Source organism: Puma concolor, chromosome C1, assembly GCF_028749965.1.
Source record: "Puma concolor isolate L17-30 chromosome C1, mPumCon1.1.hap2, whole genome shotgun sequence".
Lineage (NCBI taxonomy): Eukaryota > Metazoa > Chordata > Mammalia > Carnivora > Felidae > Puma > Puma concolor.
In genome coordinates, this window is record NC_141674.1 from 47,195,324 (window position 1) to 47,211,305 (window position 15,982).

A 15,982-nucleotide genomic window follows, 5' to 3' on the forward strand; every position below is an offset into this window, starting at 1 on the left:
CTCTGTTGGCATCCCTTGTGGAATTTTCTTCTGTGAGCCTCCTTCTCCTCCTTTCAGGACATCATCAAGAGCCGCCACCTCACGGCGGCCTTCCCTGGGGTCTTCCTTCCTCTTCCCCAGATGACTGAATCCCTCTTCCCTCTGCGTTACCACACACATAGCATGGGGCTTCTATGGCACTACTTTCTGGGTCTGGGCCTCGGTTGTTAAATCTGGAAAGCCTCCACGGTCTTTTCAAGCTTCAGAATGAGTTTTGTCTAAATTCTTAGGAATAACCAAATGGTCTAAACATATTATAGTATCGTGGGAGGATTGTGGCTTTGGCACCAGAAGAAGGGTTTGAACCTGACTCACTTGCTTCTAGCTGAATGACCTGGGAAGGATGATTTAGCAGTGTCTTTGGACCTCAGTTCCCACATCTGTAAAATGGCAGGAGTGCTGATATTACTTCACAAGGCTGAAGAGTAAACTAAATTAGGCTGTGCCTGTGAAAGCATTTTATAAGTAAGTAATGAAATACAATGTTTGTAACAGTTCCATTAATAAAAAGCTGAGTGAACGCCTCCCTATCCTAAGGGAGGCGTTACCACTGCTGGATTAAACATCTTAAAACTTACATCTCAGGTTCTCCAAACCACGCCCAACAATTTTTACTGCCTCTCTAACTGTAGGGAAATAAAGGGCTTTCTTTAAAAATCCCCCTGAACCTTAATACTAACGATAATGACAACTTGGGCAACCCTTTGTTGGTTACCTACCCTGTGTTAAGCACTTGCCAGCCATTTACCCCAGAAATGAAATGAAAGAATTAGACAGGCTTACGGTCAAGTCCCAGATTTGCAAATGAGTTTTCAAGTGAGCTTGAGAAATTTGCTTCACTTTTTGAATTTGAGCTTCCCTATCTATAAATCAGCTGCAATAGTCCCTACTATAAAAATGAGCTGTGGGGCGCCTGGGTGGCGCAGTCGGTTAAGCGTCCGACTTCAGCCAGGTCACGATCTCGCGGTCCGTGAGTTCGAGCCCCGCGTCGGGCTCTGGGCTGATGGCTCGGAGCCTGGAGCCTGTTTCCGATTCTGTGTCTCCCTCTCTCTCTGCCCCTCCCCCGTTCATGCTCTGTCTCTCTCTGTCCCAAAAATAAATAAACGTTGAAAAAAAAATTAAAAAAAAAAATGAGCTGTGAAAATTAAAATGTGGCAACCCTTTTAAAGCATGCAGACACAATACCTGACACAGAGGAGCCACTCAAGAAAAATTATTCCCTTTTTCCTACTTTTCTTTCCCTTTGGACACCAAGATTCTAGAATTCTACAATATAACACATTCATACAAATAGGATGTGTGGGAGATGATGTGTGTCCTCTAGGGGAGTGATGTCACAGGAAGATCTTACCAGAATCTCCATTCCAGTATTACCACTGGGCCCCTGTGTGAGCCTTTCGCCCACTGTGCTCATCACCACAATATTTTACAGTGAGAGTTTAATTTTTTTTTAATAAAAAGAAAGATTATTCTCAATGATGCATGTGATAAATATGCCGGCTTTAAACCTTTTAGAAATATTAAAGGTTTTACAGCTCAATGTTTGACAGACTTGATTAATCCCTTCCACACAGAAGTATTCAGGAGGAGAGCTACAGTTGGGTTTTAAAGCTCCAAGAGTGTTCTTTGATAAAGGTAAAGAAAAGGTAAAGAGCTTTTAAAACGAGAGAGAGATTCTCATGCCATGCAGGAGAGACAAAGAATATGAAGACCCAGAAGGCTGCACAGTGTCGGGGGGAAGCTGAAAACTGGGGCTGGGGGCCAGGCACGGAGAAGAGTGCTTTAAAATCTCTCTCCTTAGACGAGTTTTCAAATGAAAGGCACACATCCAGCCTGACCACAGGACGTTAGTATCAGAGTTTTCTTCTCTGCTGGGTTCCACACTGGATGATGTGGGAGGGGGTGAGGGGCAGGGCAGACCAAGGGCAACACAAACTTCAGAAAGCAATCAAGTGGAATGTACTGTCACCTCTTCATGAGTCTTGCACTATTAAGCAGCTTCCCGCTTGCTCTTTCAGGCACTGGGGTCATTTCCTGCAATGACCTCCCCAATCCCCAACTGGATTTTGAGCTTCTCTAAAAAACAGCAAGTACCTGTGTGTGTGTGTGTGTGTGTGTGTGTGTGTGTGTGTGTGTGTGAACTTTCCCCTCAGCACCCACCCTAGCTTTTGGATATAATAGGCATCTAAGAAATGCCTAGTTGGTGTTTTACAAATTCTTGGCGAAATGGTCTAATGACATAAGTGGTGTAAAAAGCTCTACTTAAGGACACTGCTTTAACAATTATTAGCAGACTTCATTTCCTTCTGATTCTTGTTCTACAGAAGAAAACTGAGTTTAGGGACGAAACCACTGAGACTTCCAAATATCGCCTCATTCCACAAACACTTATTGAGTGCTATTTCCATGCTAGGTAGGTTGGCTCAGCCACATTGCCTGGCAAAGAAAACCTGTCATCATTTTAAGGCGCTTTGTTAAAGTAGGTCTCATTTCTGGGGGCGGGGGGCCTGCCATGATTGAAGCCTATATGGGAAAACGTGCAGGACAAGGGAAGGTACGCTAAACCCAGCATTTCGGTTCATGGGGGAATGTTTAAAAAAGCACTGAGAATGATTGGTAATAGACTCTTAAGCTGAACATTGAAGGATAATGCCAAGGGAGACCAGGCATGCATACTTCCCCCATATCATGCATACAGTTGTGATCTGTGGCCTTCCATTTAAACTCCATAAGGAACAGCTTGCTCTGCTAATCAGACTCCCACACAAAATCTCGAAGCGCCCGCCCACTCTGCTCAGAGGTTTGCTTTGACACCCAGGTCAGTGTCCAACCCCAACCCCTACTCTATTTTTATGGAAGCATTTTCCCAACATGAAACACCAACATATTTGCCACAAGATATTATGGGGGCAAAAGTGTAATTCAATTATGTGATTTAATCAATTCAAATGGCTAATGTGCGAGGATCTCAGGATGCCATCCAGCTTTCAACTAGGGCGAATAATTGTTCCATAATTTCTTAATTCTCCCACAAGACAGTTTAAATTAAAGGATGTCAATTTGCAAAGCCAGACTGCATTGTATTCTTAAATTGGGCCTGAAATAGCCACAAGATGAAGAGTAATAAGGCAGAGAGAACAGAGCCCAGAGTGCCTGGTGCTGTGCAAAATTGTTTAACACGGTCAGACCCTTTAATCTTCATATCTATTGATGCAGAAAGCAGCATATTTCTGTCACTTATGATAAGAAACATTACTTTTTAAATTCCTTGGTGAGGTCTGCAGATCTTAGGCAGCCAAGATAGCAGGAATCTCTATTTCTGTGTCTGTGAACATTTCTTTTTTCCCTTAAATTGGTTTTATTCTAATCCATTTAGTCTCCAGTCTAAGTTAGAGACACGTAACCCTGAATGGAACCACACAGGAGGAGAACAAAGGCATGTGCCTTTCGGTTCTGATTCTACCGGCAACTAGCTCCTCGAACAAGTCCGTGATTAAGCGAAAAATGAATGTAACAGCATTAACTATAGGCAGGCAGTTAGTTCCAAAAAGGGAGAGGATTGGAACAGCATTTAAGAGAGACAGACACATGCTCAAAGGCAGAAGATGTGGCATGAGGAGGTGATGATGTCAACTATTTCCATTAAAGAATCCAGCATTTTACTCACATGTGTCCTAGAAAGTGGTTTGGTCAGCTGAGTGGGGGTGATGCTGGGGAAAAGGAGGACCCAAGGTCTGGACTCAAGAGACTGGATGATGTTTTGCCAAGATTTCCGGGGCCACAAGTCAGGAATCGTCATCGAGAAAAGCCAAGGACGTAGCTGCAATGAAAGAAGTCTCTGTCATTTTGAAAGCAAACCAATGAAGTTTCGAGAAAGGGGGATAAAGTACAAAGTTAGTCACCGCAGTGGAGTTGGGAGTGAGCGACTCAGGAAGAAGCCACCCAGTACATGGAAGTGGGCCTGGGGCACAGACACCTGAGGAATGGAGCCACAGACAAAAGGAACTTTCAGTATCTCCGTTCCTAGCGCTGTACTAGACTATTTAGAGGGTACAAAGAATAAAACATTCATCAATCTGTGCTTTAAAAATTTGGGCTAGGTTGTACACACAGAGGTTAAAATTCAAAAAGGACAAGCTGTATTAATTTACCTATAGGACAAATACCTAGAATGGAATTATCTAGTAAAGAAAACATAATTTAAATTTTGATAGATACTGTCAAATTACCATCCATGAAGGCTGTGTACAATTTTACAGTCTCGTTAACAATATATCAAAAACCACCTCTCCCTCGCTCCCACCAATAGAGCCTATCTTGGTTCTTTATTTAGAGAGACAGGAGAGGGGTGCGTGGGTGGCTCAGTCCGTTAAGCGTCCAACTCTTGATTTCAGCCCAGGTCATGATCTCACCATTTGTGAGATCGAGCCCCACGTTGGGCTCTGTGCTGACAGTGCAGAGCCTGCTTGGGATTCTCCATCTCCCTTTCTCTCTGCCTCTCTCTCTCAAAAATAAATAAATAAACATTAAAAGAAAGAAAGAAAGAAAGAAAGAAAGAAAGAAAGAAAGAAAGAAAGAGAGAGAGAGAGAAAGAAGAGAGAGAGAAAGAAAGAGACAGGAGTTAGGCAAGCCTGGGTGGCTCTGTCAGTTGGGCATCTGACTCTTGATTTTGGCTCAGGTCATGATCCCCAGGCTGTGAGGATTGAGCTCCACTAAGCATGTAGCCTGCTGGAGATTCTCCCTCTCTCTCTCTCTCTCTCCTTTCTTTCCTCTCGCCTGCTCATGCTCTCACATTCTTTCTCTAAAAATAAATAAATAAATAAAAATAAAATAAAAAAATAAAGACACATGACATATAAGGCATAATAATGGCAATAATGCTAATACTAATGATCAGAGCATTTTAAGTACATTTTTTAGTCTTTATATGTATTAATCCCTTTATTCCTAGCAGCAACCCACTGATATAGGTAGTATTATTATCGTCACTAGACACAGAAGGAAACTACAACACAGAGAACTTCAGAATCTTGTTTATGACCATAGTTATGCAGGGCAGAGCTGTGGTTCTAGTCCTGGCACCTAGTGGTCTTCAAAGCCCAAACTCTTAACCACTAGCTCTTATTCCAGAGGTGGGATGTTATCTATGGTACATGTTATAACAGGTACACACAAAAAGGAAATCTGAGGGGGGGTGTGTACGTGCATGGTGAATCAGAGACACCAGTTCTTTCCATCTTAATGAAAGTAGACACAGGCTATAAATGGGAAAGTGTAGGGCTATAGTGCTCTAAATGCAGAACTTCTACCCCTTTCACTAGAAAGACATTATCCTGTAAATAGTCATGATGTGTTAATCAAAGCTACATCGTCAGGGAAATACAAATCAAAACCACAATGAGATACCACCTCACACTTGTCAGAAGGGCTAAAATTAGCAACTCAGGAAACAACAGATGCTGGTGAGGATGTGGAGAAATGGGAACCCTCTTGCACTGTTGGTGGGAATGCAAACCGGGGCAGCCACTCTGGAAAACAGTGTGGAGCGTCCTCAAAAAATTAAAAATAGAACTACACTACAACCCAGCCATTGCACTACTAGGAATTTACCCAAAGGATACAAAAATGCTGATTCAAAGGGGCACATGCATCCTGTTGTTTATAGCAGTGCTATCAACAATAGCCAAATTATGGAAAGAGCCCAGATGTCCCTCAACTGACGAATGGATTAAAAAGATGTGTGTATATATATGTGTATATATATATATATATATATATATATATATGTATATATATACACACACACACACACACACACACACACACACACACACACACATATATATATACACACACACACACAATGACATGCTACTCTGCAATGAAAAGGAATGAAATCTTGCCATTTGCAACAACATGGATGGAACCGGAGGGTATTATGTTAAGCAAAACAAGCCAGTCAGAGAAAGACAGATATCACGTGATTTCACTCATATGTGTAATTTGAGAAACTTAACAGATGATCATACAGGAAGGGAAGGAAAAATAAGATATAAACAGAGAGGGAAGTAAACCATAAGAGACTCTTAAATACAGAGAACACACTGAGGGTTGATGGGGATGGGGGAGTGGGGTGGGGAAAATGGGTGATGGGCATTAAGGAGGGCACTTGTTGGGATGAGCACTGAGTGTTATAACTAAGTGATAAGTCACTGGATTCTACTCCTGAAGCCAAGACTACACTGTATGATAACTAATTTGAGAATAAAAAAATAATAAATATATTTAAGAAAAAAAAAGTCAGAGCTACATTGGGGTATCTGGGTGGCTCAGTCAGTTAAGTATCCAACTCTTGATTTCAGCTCAGGTCATTATCCCAAGGTCATGAGATCAAGCCCCATCTTGGGCTCCACACTGAACGTGGAGCTTGCTTGAGAGTCTCTCTCTCTCTCTCTCTCTCTCTCTCTCTCTCTCCCCCTCTGCCTCTCTCCTGGACTCACTCTCTCTCACTCTCTAAACAACAACAACAAAAAAAATTAAATTAAATTAAATTAAAAAAGAAATAAAGGTCAGAGCTACAAAATTTAAAGGGTAGTGTGGTCCAATAAGTATGGTACTTTAAGTAACACAAACCTGGGTTCAAGTCCAAGTTATACCTTTGGTTAGCTGGATGACCTTAATCAAGTTATGTAACTTTTCTTAATCTCATTTTCTTCAAATGGAAAAAACAAAACAAAACAAAACAAAAACTGAGCACATGACCCCAGGAAATGTTTTACAATAACTAAGTAATGCAAAGAACAATGCCTAAACACTCAAAAAATATCATCAGCTGTAAATAATTCCTATCTATCTGTGAAATCTTCCTGCTTCTCTTTGCAGACCTTCTGCTTTCATCAAATTAGTTTACCTTTTTCAAGTATGATGGAATTCTCCTTTCCATTTCTGCCTTTCATTTCTGCCTTTCATTCTCTCTTGCATTTCTGCCTTTCATTCTCTCTTGCAGAAATATTTCTTTTGTCCCCAAGTCCTATCTATAGGAATTCTACCATTAAACCAGCCAGATCTACATCAAATGCCACCAAGTCCACAAATTGTTTTTTTGTTTTTTGTTTAGTTTATTTTTATTTGAGAGAGAGATAGAGAGCAAGTGGGGGAGGAACAAAGACAGAGGGAGACAGAACCCCAAGAATGCTCGCACGATCGGAACAGAGCCTGATACAGGGCTTGAACTCGCAAACTGTGAGATCATCACCTAAGCCAAAATCAGAAGCCAGACTCTTAATGAGCCACCCAGGCGCCCCTCCACAGTGTTTCTTGAATGATGCCTTCTGTAGTAAACTACCCCTGAGTGATTTGAATTCCTAAGCACTACTGGATTCCTAAATATTATTGGGCTCTACTTCTTTTAAGACATAATCATCATAATGCTAACAATTAACAAATGCCTTATCATACACCATGCACTGTTTTAAGCATTTCATAATATTTTATATCTCACATAATTCTCTTCACTTATGATAGTTACCATTATCATCTGCACTTAGACATAGTCCTGAATGTCAGTCATTATTAGAACATCTTGTGTGCACAGCTGGACTGAACTCAACTGAAGAGCAAAGAGGCCACAAGCGTAGTATTTGAACTTGTAGGCTCTGGAGTGAAAACACCTGGGTTACTGGTCCTGATCCTATCTGCTGTGTGATATGGTTCCTAATTCTCTCCAATTTTAATTTGTAAAAGGAAATGCTGATAATACCAACTTCAAAGAGTTACTAGAAGGTTTGAGTTTGCAGATATAAGAATTTGAAACAATATGTGGAAAATGGTGGATATGTATATGCCAGTTTATATTATTATTATTATTATTATTATTATTATTATTATTTTAAATAGCATATAGTAGGTTCCAAGAAAAGGCTTGCTTCTCCACTTTGCATTCGCTATTCCCTTTGCCTATACTGCCTTTTCCCATCCTCACTCATTATTCCACTGCCAACTTGAAGAACTCAATGCCTAGTTCTGTAGGAACTAGCACTAGCATCTCTTGTTACGCAAAGCCTTTCTTGGTGGCTCCCTTCCCAGGGAAAGTTCTCTCTTTCACACCCTCTATTACCTTATGCCCAATTCACTTGTACCCCTCATCTCCCTGTGAGGTGATTCCTGCTTAGAACTAAGAGCTCTACAAAGATGGGGACTCGGTCTTAATTATTTTTAAACCCTCATACTTAGCACACTATTTGCATAAATGGGGGCGCTCTCTTAGTGTCCATTGAGTGATCAAAAAGATGAATGAAAAATACCTGAATAAGAAAAGTTAACAACTCTTAACTCACTCCTGTATAATTCACTGAGAAGTCATTCAATCTTCCAATCAAAGCATCGAAAAGAAACCCTATTGGGGCGCCTGGGTGGCGCAGTCGGTTAAGCGTCCGACTTCAGCCAGGTCACGATCTCGCGGTCCGTGAGTTCGAGCCCCGCGTCGGGCTCTGGGCTGATGGCTCAGAGCCTGGAGCCTGCTTCCGATTCTGTGTCTCCCTCTCTCTCTGCCCCTCCCCCGTTCATGCTCTGTCTCTCTCTGTCCCAAAAATAAATAAACGTTGAAAAAAAAAAATTAAAAAAAAAAAAAAAAGAAAAGAAACCCTATTAAAACTAAATGTTTTATAAAAATAGATGAGAGGTTCTGTAAGGGATTCACTGCATTCCTATCAGTCACATATTCACTCCCCGTGCTGCCAGGCTATTGATATTTTAGTGATAGACATCGCAAAATGATAGATTTACCAGCAATTCATAAACTCAAGACATTAACAGACACTCTGTTAGGCAGCTCAGATATAAACAGAATATTATGGAAAGAAAATAATAATTAACTCATAAGAAGAGGGGCAAGTAAACATTCTATTAAAGGGGAAAAAATCCCAACTGAATATAATCTCCTTCCATTGCATTATGAGCATTAAAATTAATGGCGTTCGTTTTTCTGTGGTTTGGATAGTCATTGTATTTAAAAAGCTGAAGTTAACTTCACAGAGGAAAAAAAATAAATTAAATGTGCTGGTGTCTCAGGAAACTTCATTTTCTGAGTGAATAGCCAAGTTGATGCACATCACCAGAATGACTGACAATCAGTTTTCCATACTGGTGTGTTCTAAATGGGAAAGGAAACCAACTCTTAATTTAAATTATATTGCAAATCACTTCTTGCCTGCTGAATGGCATTCAGCTGCAGTAGGTGGCTTTCACATAGGGCCCCAAATACAACATTGGCTGATTAATGCTAATTTGAAATGTTTTCTTTGGTGGGGGAAGGGGGGGAATGGGCACTCGTTCTCGGTGCATATGAGGCTGAGGAAATTCTGTGGTGGGTGACTGACTCAAAGGCCAACAGCATATTTGCCATCAGATAAAAATGCACATTCACAAACATACCAAGACAAGTCAATTATTCTCTGATTCACTATTCCCTGGGTCCCTTTGTGTAAAGAAAACTATTTATATTCCCCATCAGATGGATACACAGAATCATAGTAAACAAGCCCCTGATTCCACTATTCTGTATTATATTTCCCAGGGCACCTTCCATTGTGGAAGCCATTAGTTTTGGTCTTTTTGTTCTCGATTTATCAAAACAGACATTTTGCGAGTGAGCTCAGTTTTACTCCCAGATGCAAAACAGCAGACACAATTTTTGACCAACTGAAAAAAAAACAAAAAACAAAAAACAAAACATGCTTTGTAATCTTTTGGTGAGGATGACTGGGAGTTTGTGCTTCCCTACCTTAATGACTGATATGTACATAAATACTAAGCAAAGCTCAAAAGCTTATGATTCTTTTCCCCATCCCCAGCTTACAAGTTCAAAGAGACAAACCAACGCATCCTTGTCTTTTGAATTGCTCCCAATACAATGCACTCAAGTCTGATAATTCAAAATAAGGAAATTGATTAGAACCAACATCTGAAAAAACAACAAATTAACACAAGCCGCCATCATATTTCACTTGTCAAATCAGCAAGTGTTATTCGGTGTGTACAAGTGTTCTGGGGACAGATTCTCCTACAGGGGGATAACCATGGTCCTGGGCGCCCATCACACACAACAAGCTCCCTGCACATTGTCACTGATGATAAAGGAGTTTGTGGTATAGAGATGGGAGTTTTTGCTCAGAGGGTCTAGCAAGGGATCCTAGCTCTAGCACCTGTAACTGTGTTATCCTGGGTACATTCCCTTTCTTTTTTGAGCCTGGAGTTTTCTACCTGCAGCATTATCTTGAGGATTTGAGGGAAACTAACTTGCAGTATAGTTACTGCCTATCATAAAGTAGGCACTCCATAAATGAGGGCTATTATTATAAGCACGTGAGATATCAGTATCAGTATATCCAATGCACTAATGTATATATGCATCAATAGCCAGTGTACCATAAGACCACGTTTTCTGTTGTGTGTTAGTCAATGTATTTCCGTGACTGAAAGCTAATTTCCATGTTGGTCTTTAACCGTTAAAATTACTAAATGTGATGCTCTCAAGTGACAGAATCTTTTCTAGACTTGATTCTGACTTGTAAAATCTGATGTCTATAGGACTAAATTATGATTTTTATGAACAGGACAACAGTGTAACAAACCTGGGAATATCTCATTAAGTCTGACCATAGCAAAGTCTTGGTGGCCATCAAGAGACTAGCCCACTGATCACATGATGCACTCTGCACATAGAATGAAGGAGTGGTTCTCAAACTGCGTAGTAGAGTCACATGGGGAAATTTTACTACTTACTGAAGTTCAGGTACAACCTGCCCCAGCGAATCACAGTCTCTGGGGGTGGAGCCTGCACACTGGCAAACTTTTACAAGCTTTCCAGCTTGCCTGGGTTGAAAAATGACTGGACTAAAGAAATACTCTGATTGGTTGATGGTCTTTAAGAGGGGCGATCTTTCTTTTCCTAAGGAGGCTGAAAAGTGTAGGAGCAAAAACAGAAAGAACAGAACACAAGAAAGAAGAGAGGGAGAGAAGAAAGAGGGGGACGGTCCCTTGATGGAGGGCAGAGGGGTAGGTGGTAATTACCTAGAGGGGTGGTGCTGCCCTGAGGATTTTAGAGACGGAAGCCACAGCAGGTCTGCAGTCTAGGAGACAGCATCCATGGAAACACACCATCTCTCCAGCTTTTGCAAGGGTAATACCCCTCCTGGAGGAAGGGAGGCTCAGGAAGTAGGGCGTGAATGTGGAGGAGGTGTGTGGATGAATTGAGGAAAGTCAGTCACTTCTGCTGCTAGGTGCACAGCCCTAGCTCTTCACCTCTGACTGTCCAACCTCAATCATACCCCCATCCATTTCCATGTTCGGTTCCTTCCATCTAAACTGCTCCTTTCTCCTTCCCTGCCATGCAAAGGCCATCAATTATCACCTCCTATGTCAAGTCTTTCCTGATTTCCTCTGGCACAATTAACCACTTGTCTATTCAGTCAATGAGCATTTTTCTCAGAATCTTTTGTGTATTCCCCTCAGTCACAATGCATCACATTATGTTGGTCTGTGGTTGATGAATATGCCCTTGCACCTGCATGCTCAATTCTGGGTGTTTTCTGTGTTTCATCTTTGGTTTCTGCAATAGTGCCCGGCACACAGTATGAATTATTTTTTTAAAGGAGCCTGCAGCACATAGTAGACATATATTGCTATGGTCTGCACAACATCCTTGTTATAGCTGGCCCATCCTGTGGGATTCTGGAGGAACCGTCAATCACAGTGACTCATCCGCCCACTGGCCTTAGGGGTCAGCAGGAAACCCAGGCAGGATTAAGAGTCCTTCCACAAGAGCTGATATATGGAGACTAAGGAAGAGCCTCTGTTCCAAGACCTGTGAAGATTTCACCTGAGACCACCAAAATCATCTTGTTAGCCATAAGAATAGAGAGCCCTTCGGCAGGAATAAATATTGCTAAATTATGACACATTTAGAAACAGAAAGAAGTAGAATCCACAGATGGAGAGAGATGATGGACCCTGATGAAGTCATGGAGCACCTGGATATGACCACACCTGATATAGGACCATTACTTCCAGACTTCCCAGTTACATGGGCCAATAAATGCGTAATTTTTCTTGTGTTCACATTGGATTTCTGTCACTTGCAGTGGAAGGTATTTGCACCAACTCAGTCATATCATAATAATGACACTAATGACAAAGCCCCCAGTCATAAAAAATTACATTTGATTCTTCTGTTTATGAAATCAGTAGAAAATAAATTCATTTTAAAATAAAGGTTTTCAGGGCACCTGGGTGGCTCAGTTGGTTCAGTGTCTGACTTTGGCTCAGGTAATGATCTTATAGTTTCTGGGTTCAAGCCCACGTCAGGATTTGTGCTGACAACTGAGAGCCTGGAGCCTGCTTCGGATTCTGTATCTCCCTCTCTCTCTTTGCCCCTCTCTCACGTATGCTCACTCTCTCAAAAATAAATAAACTTAAAAAAAAATAAAAAATAAAACAAGGTTTTCAAACTATTCTATGGGGTGCAAGGTATCTGTGGAGGACTCTCAGGGAACAAATTATGGATAAATTGAGAAAGTCAAGTGCCAGGGGCTTGGCCCACTCCTTTCTGTTTTTATTTTTTTTATTTTATTTATTTATTTTTTTATATTTATTTAGTTTTTTGAGACAGAGAGAGACAGAGCATGAACGGGGGAGGGGCAGAGAGAGAGGGAGACACAGAATCTGAAACAGGCTCCAGGCTCTGAGCCATCAGCCCAGAGCCCGACGCGGGGCTCGAACTCACAGACCGTGAGATCATGACCTGAGCCGAAGTCGGACGCTCAACCGACTGAGCCACCCAGGCGCCCCCTCCTTTCTGTTTTTAATAGAAGTAACTCTTTATTCTGTTTTATATATTGGGGTTCCACCTTTCTACTTGAAAAAAAGCTCCCGCTGCTCAAAATAAAACAAAACCTGTGAAAATTAATGCATTAAAATGTATCCCCCAAAACATATTTTAAATGTTTCCATGCATAACACATTAGCCCTCAGCTACCTGAAAACTTTGATTGCATGGGGTGACTCATTCTGTAAGTGATCTGGGGAACTGACGTTTTGCTGTAATTGAACAGACAGCCGAAAACACTGGCCCAAGATGGAAAACGACCACCACCACTTGAAAACCAACAGGACATTTTGTCTCCAAACCCTCATCAGCAGGGAACAATCCGAAACGTCTTTTCAGTGTGTTGCAAGAAATCCCTACATGGATAAAAATAGAAAGTTAAGGAAAACTTAACCAGACAGAAACTTTTAAAAAAGGTTATGAAGAAAAATTTCCAGAGAGTAGCTTTTCAAACTTACTCCCTAAGTCATGCTTGTCTCCTCTGCCTTCCTCATTTCTGATGTTTAGTCCTGCTCCACCGGAGCCATTTTCTAATAATCCTCAAACTCATTTCCTCCTCTCTACCTTCACTGCCTCTGAGTCAAGGCTTTTCTTTCAGAAATCCACCTGCACTGGCACCCCCTCCCTCCGGCCCTCTCATGGCCGCCATGTTGAACTCCCTCAGAACATGACCACAGACCTGGCTTCTCTACTGCAAACCTGTCAGAGGCTGAGGTTCTGTCCTCCTCCCATGGCCTTGCTCGCACACACCTCCTCTCCCACCTCTTCGTGTTACAAATGCCACAATCCCACAATCCACACCTGCAGGGGTTTCTGGTTCAGGACTCAGTGCCTTTGCCAAGTATGTGCAGCTGGGACTCAGAATCACTATTCTACATCGGTGGTTCTCAATTTTTAAAATTTGTGTGTGTGTGTGTGTGTGTGTGTGCGTGTGTGTGTGTGTTTCAAATGTTACCTGTGCCTCTTGTTAACATGCAGGTTCTGAATTGGTAGATCTGGGGTGAGGCCTGAGGGGCTTCATTCCTAACAACAAGCCCCCAGATAATGCTCATGCTGCTGACAAAGGGACCGTGCTTTGAGTAAGTAACAAGATCTTCCATCATTTAGAGCAGAAACATTGTCTAAATAACCTACCCTCACCCTCACCTGCTTGCTCTCAACAGTTAGGTCCATCTGAAAGCCTCTGGTGCAATCAGATGATGATGATGGTGATGAGCATGATGATTGTAGTCAAGACTGAGTGCCCACAACGAACCTAGCAGTATTCCAAGTGCTTCTGCTTTGGAACTCCATTTTTCAAGGATGCCTGGGTGGCTCAGTCAGTTCAGTGTCCAACTTCAGCTCAGGTCATGATTTCAGGGTTCATGAGCATCTGGCTCCACACTGACAGTGTGGATTCTCTGCTTGGGATTCTCTCTCCCTCTCTCTTTGTCTCTTCCACGTTCACTCTCTCTCTCTCTCTCTCTCTCTTTTTAATTTTTAAATGTTTATTTATTTTTGATAGAGAGAACACAAGCGAGGGAGGAGAAGAGAGAGAGGGAGACACAGAACCTGAAGCAGGCTCCAGGCTCTGAGCTGTCAGCACAGAACCCGACATGGGGCTCAAACCCACAGACCCTGAGATCATGACCTGAGCTGAAGTCAGATGCTTAACCAACTGAGCCACCCAGGTGCCCCTCTCTTTCTCTTACTTAAAATAAATAAAGTTAAAAAAAAAAAGAATTCAATTTTTCAGTACAACTGTATGAAGTGGGTGACTGCAACTATTATCAGGGTCGTTTTTAAGCTACGAAACTCAAGCACACAGAGGCTGAGTAACTTACCCAGGGCCACACAGCTGGTAAATAGGGGAGACTGGCCTAAACTCGGGTCAGTTGTCTCCAGAGCCCACACTCTCTTACCTTTACTCTATGCTACTCTGGAAAATTCCCAGCCAACAGAGCCCTGCCTGTGCTTCCTCAGCTCTTTCTGCTTTCCTCTGTCCCAACACTCACAATAACATATTGAGGTAGACTGTATACTTGCTACTTTGCACATCAGACCGTGAATTCTTCGAGACTGGGGTCCATTCTGCTTTAACTCCAAATCCCAGGCACCCAGGCAATTCCTGTCCCACAGCAGATGCTAAGGACATATTTCTCAACTACTGAATTGCATAAACATTCATAGAATTTCCAACTTTTGCATCCCTCTCTGACACAAGTTCCTTTGATTTTAGTGGATGTGAAACTTAGAGCATGCACCAGAATCACGTGGAGGGCTTGTTAAAACACTGATTTCTGCGGCCCACCCCCAGAGCTGGCTTCAGTGAGTTTAGGGAAACCTTGCATTCTCAAAGGTTCCCATGCACTAATAATGCTGCTGGTCTGAGAATCACACTTTGAGAACTACTGCTTGGTTTACTCTTCATGGGTTCTCAGTTGTCTTTCACAAAGGATCCTGTCCTTTTTATTTTTTTATTTATTTATTTTTTTAAACGTTTATTTGTTTTTGAGACAGAGAGAGACAGAGCATGAACAGGGGAAGGGCAGAGAGAGAGGGACACAGAATGGGAAGCAGGCTCCAGGCTCTGAGCCATCAGCCCAGAGCCCGACGCGGGGCTCGAACTCACGGACCGCGAGATCGTGACCTGAGCCGAAGTCGGACGCTTAACCGACCGAGCCACCCAGGCGCCCCATGTCCTTTTTATTTTTTTAAGGATTTTATTTTTAAATAATCCCTACACTCATTATGGGGCTTGAACTCATGACCCTGAGATCAAAAGTCGCGTACTCCTCTGACAGAGCCAGCCAGGTGTCCCGTCTTTCACAAACGATCCTAAGGCAGTCTGCAGGATATTGCATTTCAGGGGGAGGTAAGGAAAACTCTGGGGCCCAAGGGAATTCTCACCTCTCCTATTCAGGAGCATAAACAGAGTAGAAAATAAATATCCTACTAGTTTACGAATAACTCAGAGACTTGTTTCATTTTCTATTAAAAAAACAAGTCAAGCAAATTAGCCAATGACATTTAAAGCAGGAGCCATAATCCAGTGCAGAATGTGGTTCTAGGTACTCCAGA

The 15,982-nt window shown here is 42.1% G+C and overlaps 1 protein-coding gene across 14 annotated transcripts in view; it reads right to left on the reverse strand.

The window, feature by feature from the left end:
- Positions 1 to 15,982, reverse strand: part of DAB1 (DAB adaptor protein 1) — a 1,146,801-nt gene that overhangs the window by 808,218 nt on the left and 322,601 nt on the right. For all 14 annotated transcript variants that reach the window (XM_086717103.1, XM_086717107.1, XM_086717108.1 and 11 more), the window contains one exon: positions 3,707 to 3,859. The gene's annotated coding sequence lies outside the window, so the exon portion shown is untranslated. The remainder of the gene's footprint in view (positions 1 to 3,706; positions 3,860 to 15,982) is intronic.